Below are 6000 nucleotides of genomic sequence, written 5' to 3'. Positions count from 1 at the left end.
AATTCACAATTATAGAATTACACCATGCCCCCCCCCCCCCCCCCCCCCCCCCCCACATGCAAACATATAAACATACATACAATTGTACATAAACAAAACAACAAAAAAAAACACACACAAAAACATACAATTTTCCATTATCATATAAATGAATTACAAAATCACATAATTATACATACACGCCCCTTACATTCCGCCCCTTCTTATTCTATGCATGAACAGGTGCCCCCCGCTCCCGACAATTACAGTGACAGAAAACTAGTTTAAACAAATGACATCAACTTATAAGTATTAATAAAGACATAAATTAGAGAGAAAAAATACGAATAGCAAGTTATCATTTCAATTTTTCAATTTAAAACATTCATTTACTGACAAAACCGGAAAATAAACACTACTTACATGTCTACGGCCATATCACGTTGAAAGCACCGGTTCTCGTCCGATCACCGAAGTTAAGCAACGTCGAGCCTGGTTAGTACTTGGATGGGTGACCGCCTGGGAATACCAGGTGTCGTAGACTTTTTTTTTTTTTAAATTTTCTTTCTTCAACAACCTAAATTGGTTTCAATGCTATTAGTGATATTAATTCATAGGTAACAATTACAATTTACATGTATTAGGAACAAAATGTTTTTCAAGAAAAAAAAATCGTGAAACTCGTGCAGTCAAAGGGAGATAAGCACAACATCGTTTCCAGCACGTTTTGTACAGCTCATAGAAATCTACATGCATGTACCTGGTAAAAAGAAGGGGGAAAATATCTCCGATTAAAAGTTTATAAGAAACAAAATTTAGACATAACCGAATATCAATAAAAGTTAATTAACAAAATTAATTAATTATTTGCTTGCCTGAAAATCTCATTTTTTAAAGAGTACCCAGATAATTTAAAATAACGGAACATTTTCCGAGGGATAATTGTCAGTCCAAGCTCAGCAATCATGGCACTTGGCACAGCCGTTGAGACAGATAATAACTGTTTATTCAGGCGACGGGTGTCGCATTAGAAAATGAAACGAGTTTCTCAATTAGCAATGCCACTGTGCGCTATATAGCAAGGCGTGCGACAGGCAAGGGCATCACAGTTCTTTCCACTGCAAATCGAATACATTACCAAACTACTAGTGCTACTATCAAGATGAGAGCTACCAAAGTTACTGGTTCCAGAAGAAATACCTTGGACAAGAGATTCTCTTTGATGGACAGCGAGCGCCGTTTCAAGAGAGCCTGCGAGCAGATTGTTCAGCTCAATTACAAGATGTCTGACCTGCAGTCCAGATACAGTAAAGCCAAGAATGAAAATCACAGATCCTTCAGATACAGCCTCAGACTGAGACTTGCAGTCGTCGAGGGCCTTAGAAACATGTACTATGACTACGCTCACAACAAAGCCCAAACCGTTGCAGATCTGCGGCGTGAAATGTTTGGAGAGGATGTACAGATCATCTCCGACGACATGTCAGACTCCGGATCAGATGAGGAGTACTGAGCAGTTTCTACAGAAATGAAGTATACTGCAAAGGCTCTTTTTAGAGCCATCAAAATTTTTCGAAAAGATACCTTTATACAGCGTTAAATTGAAACGTTCACAAAAAATTCACAATTATAGAATTACACCATGCCCCCCCCCCCCCAATACACATGCAAACATATAAACATACATACAATTGTACATAAAACAAAACAACAAAAAAAAACCACACAAAAACATACAATTTTCCATTATCATATAAATGAATTACAAAATCACATAATTATACATACACGCCCCTTACATTCCGCCCCTTCTTATTCTATGCATGAACAGGTGCCCCCCGCTCCCGACAATTACAGTGACAGAAAACTAGTTTAAACAAATGACATCAACTTATAAGTATTAATAAAGACATAAATTAGAGAGAAAAAATACGAATAGCAAGTTATCATTTCAATTTTTCAATTTAAAACATTCATTTACTGACAAAACCGGAAAATAAACACTACTTACATGTCTTCGGCCATATCACGTTGAAAGCACCGGTTCTCGTCCGATCACCGAAGTTAAGCAACGTCGAGCCTGGTTAGTACTTGGATGGGTGACCGCCTGGGAATACCAGGTGTCGTAGACTTTTTTTTTTTTTAAATTTTCTTTCTTCAACAACCTAAATTGGTTTCAATGCTATTAGTGATATTAATTCATAGGTAACAATTACAATTTACATGTATTAGGAACAAAATGTTTTTCAAGAAAAAAAAATCGTGAAACTCGTGCAGTCAAAGGGAGATAAGCACAACATCGTTTCCAGCACGTTTTGTACAGCTCATAGAAATCTACATGCATGTACCTGGTAAAAAGAAGGGGGAAAATATCTCCGATTAAAAGTTTATAAGAAACAAAATTTAGACATAACCGAATATCAATAAAAGTTAATTAACAAAATTAATTAATTATTTGCTTGCCTGAAAATCTCATTTTTTAAAGAGTACCCAGATAATTTAAAATAACGGAACATTTTCCGAGGGATAATTGTCAGTCCAAGCTCAGCAATCATGGCACTTGGCACAGCCGTTGAGACAGATAATAACTGTTTATTCAGGCGACGGGTGTCGCATTAGAAAATGAAACGAGTTTCTCAATTAGCAATGCCACTGTGCGCTATATAGCAAGGCGTGCGACAGGCAAGGGCATCACAATTCTTTCCACTGCAAATCGAATACATTACCAAACTACTAGTGCTACTATCAAGATGAGAGCTACCAAAGTTACTGGTTCCAGAAGAAATACCTTGGACAAGAGATTCTCTTTGATGGACAGCGAGCGCCGTTTCAAGAGAGCCTGCGAGCAGATTGTTCAGCTCAATTACAAGATGTCTGACCTGCAGTCCAGATACAGTAAAGCCAAGAATGAAAATCACAGATCCTTCAGATACAGCCTCAGACTGAGACTTGCAGTCGTCGAGGGCCTTAGAAACATGTACTATGACTACGCTCACAACAAAGCCCAAACCGTTGCAGATCTGCGGCGTGAAATGTTTGGAGAGGATGTACAGATCATCTCCGACGACATGTCAGACTCCGGATCAGATGAGGAGTACTGAGCAGTTTCTACAGAAATGAAGTATACTGCAAAGGCTCTTTTTAGAGCCATCAAAATTTTTCGAAAAGATACCTTTATACAGCGTTAAATTGAAACGTTCACAAAAAATTCACAATTATAGAATTACACCATGCCCCCCCCCCCCCCCCCCCCCCCAATACACATGCAAACATATAAACATACATACAATTGTACATAAAACAAAACAACAAAAAAAAACACACAAAAACATACAATTTTCCATTATCATATAAATGAATTACAAAATCACATAATTATACATACACGCCCCTTACATTCCGCCCCTTCTTATTCTATGCATGAACAGGTGCCCCCCGCTCCCGACAATTACAGTGACAGAAAACTAGTTTAAACAAATGACATCAACTTATAAGTATTAATAAAGACATAAATTAGAGAGAAAAAATACGAATAGCAAGTTATCATTTCAATTTTTCAATTTAAAACATTCATTTACTGACAAAACCGGAAAATAAACACTACTTACATGTCTACGGCCATATCACGTTGAAAGCACCGGTTCTCGTCCGATCACCGAAGTTAAGCAACGTCGAGCCTGGTTAGTACTTGGATGGGTGACCGCCTGGGAATACCAGGTGTCGTAGACTTTTTTTTTTTTTAAATTTTCTTTCTTCAACAACCTAAATTGGTTTCAATGCTATTAGTGATATTAATTCATAGGTAACAATTACAATTTACATGTATTAGGAACAAAATGTTTTTCAAGAAAAAAAAATCGTGAAACTCGTGCAGTCAAAGGGAGATAAGCACAACATCGTTTCCAGCACGTTTTGTACAGCTCATAGAAATCTACATGCATGTACCTGGTAAAAAGAAGGGGGAAAATATCTCCGATTAAAAGTTTATAAGAAACAAAATTTAGACATAACCGAATATCAATAAAAGTTAATTAACAAAATTAATTAATTATTTGCTTGCCTGAAAATCTCATTTTTTAAAGAGTACCCAGATAATTTAAAATAACGGAACATTTTCCGAGGGATAATTGTCAGTCCAAGCTCAGCAATCATGGCACTTGGCACAGCCGTTGAGACAGATAATAACTGTTTATTCAGGCGACGGGTGTCGCATTAGAAAATGAAACGAGTTTCTCAATTAGCAATGCCACTGTGCGCTATATAGCAAGGCGTGCGACAGGCAAGGGCATCACAATTCTTTCCACTGCAAATCGAATACATTACCAAACTACTAGTGCTACTATCAAGATGAGAGCTACCAAAGTTACTGGTTCCAGAAGAAATACCTTGGACAAGAGATTCTCTTTGATGGACAGCGAGCGCCGTTTCAAGAGAGCCTGCGAGCAGATTGTTCAGCTCAATTACAAGATGTCTGACCTGCAGTCCAGATACAGTAAAGCCAAGAATGAAAATCACAGATCCTTCAGATACAGCCTCAGACTGAGACTTGCAGTCGTCGAGGGCCTTAGAAACATGTACTATGACTACGCTCACAACAAAGCCCAAACCGTTGCAGATCTGCGGCGTGAAATGTTTGGAGAGGATGTACAGATCATCTCCGACGACATGTCAGACTCCGGATCAGATGAGGAGTACTGAGCAGTTTCTACAGAAATGAAGTATACTGCAAAGGCTCTTTTTAGAGCCATCAAAATTTTTCGAAAAGATACCTTTATACAGCGTTAAATTGAAACGTTCACAAAAAATTCACAATTATAGAATTACACCATGCCCCCCCCCCCCCCCCCCCCCCAATACACATGCAAACATATAAACATACATACAATTGTACATAAAACAAAACAACAAAAAAAAACCACACAAAAACATACAATTTTCCATTATCATATAAATGAATTACAAAATCACATAATTATACATACACGCCCCTTACATTCCGCCCCTTCTTAGTCTATGCATGAACAGGTGCCCCCCGCTCCCGACAATTACAGTGACAGAAAACTAGTTTAAACAAATGACATCAACTTATAAGTATTAATAAAGACATAAATTAGAGAGAAAAAATACGAATAGCAAGTTATCATTTCAATTTTTCAATTTAAAACATTCATTTACTGACAAAACCGGAAAATAAACACTACTTACATGTCTACGGCCATATCACGTTGAAAGCACCGGTTCTCGTCCGATCACCGAAGTTAAGCAACGTCGAGCCTGGTTAGTACTTGGATGGGTGACCGCCTGGGAATACCAGGTGTCGTAGACTTTTTTTTTTTTTAAATTTTCTTTCTTCAACAACCTAAATTGGTTTCAATGCTATTAGTGATATTAATTCATAGGTAACAATTACAATTTACATGTATTAGGAACAAAATGTTTTTCAAGAAAAAAAAATCGTGAAACTCGTGCAGTCAAAGGGAGATAAGCACAACATCGTTTCCAGCACGTTTTGTACAGCTCATAGAAATCTACATGCATGTACCTGGTAAAAAGAAGGGGGAAAATATCTCCGATTAAAAGTTTATAAGAAACAAAATTTAGACATAACCGAATATCAATAAAAGTTAATTAACAAAATTAATTAATTATTTGCTTGCCTGAAAATCTCATTTTTTAAAGAGTACCCAGATAATTTAAAATAACGGAACATTTTCCGAGGGATAATTGTCAGTCCAAGCTCAGCAATCATGGCACTTGGCACAGCCGTTGAGACAGATAATAACTGTTTATTCAGGCGACGGGTGTCGCATTAGAAAATGAAACGAGTTTCTCAATTAGCAATGCCACTGTGCGCTATATAGCAAGGCGTGCGACAGGCAAGGGCATCACAATTCTTTCCACTGCAAATCGAATACATTACCAAACTACTAGTGCTACTATCAAGATGAGAGCTACCAAAGTTACTGGTTCCAGAAGAAATACCTTGGACAAGAGATTCTCTTTGATGGACAGCGAGCGCCG

At 37.6% G+C, this 6000-nt stretch overlaps 4 non-coding genes across 4 annotated transcripts; all 4 read left to right on the top strand.

The window, feature by feature from the left end:
- Nucleotides 1-404: 404 nt before the first annotated feature.
- LOC134271567 (5S ribosomal RNA) lies at nucleotides 405-523 on the top strand. The gene has a single exon (XR_009993051.1). It is a non-coding gene; the product is annotated as a 5S ribosomal RNA (ribosomal RNA).
- Nucleotides 524-1992: 1469 nt separating this feature from the next.
- On the top strand, nucleotides 1993-2111 carry LOC134271562 (5S ribosomal RNA). The gene has a single exon (XR_009993046.1). It is a non-coding gene; the product is annotated as a 5S ribosomal RNA (ribosomal RNA).
- Nucleotides 2112-3589: 1478 nt separating this feature from the next.
- Nucleotides 3590-3708, top strand: LOC134271566 (5S ribosomal RNA). Its single transcript, XR_009993050.1, has one exon. It is a non-coding gene; the product is annotated as a 5S ribosomal RNA (ribosomal RNA).
- Nucleotides 3709-5186: 1478 nt separating this feature from the next.
- Nucleotides 5187-5305, top strand: LOC134271565 (5S ribosomal RNA). The gene has a single exon (XR_009993049.1). It is a non-coding gene; the product is annotated as a 5S ribosomal RNA (ribosomal RNA).
- Nucleotides 5306-6000: the final 695 nt, after the last annotated feature.

The sequence above is a fragment of the Saccostrea cucullata genome, unplaced genomic scaffold (genome assembly GCF_032062105.1).
Source record: "Saccostrea cucullata isolate Sc308-1 unplaced genomic scaffold, CSIRO_AGI_Scuc_v1 ctg215, whole genome shotgun sequence".
In the NCBI taxonomy this organism is placed as follows: domain Eukaryota; kingdom Metazoa; phylum Mollusca; class Bivalvia; order Ostreida; family Ostreidae; genus Saccostrea; species Saccostrea cuccullata.
The sequence above is the reverse complement of the archived record's forward strand: the minus strand, read 5'-3'. Positions and strand labels throughout refer to the sequence as shown.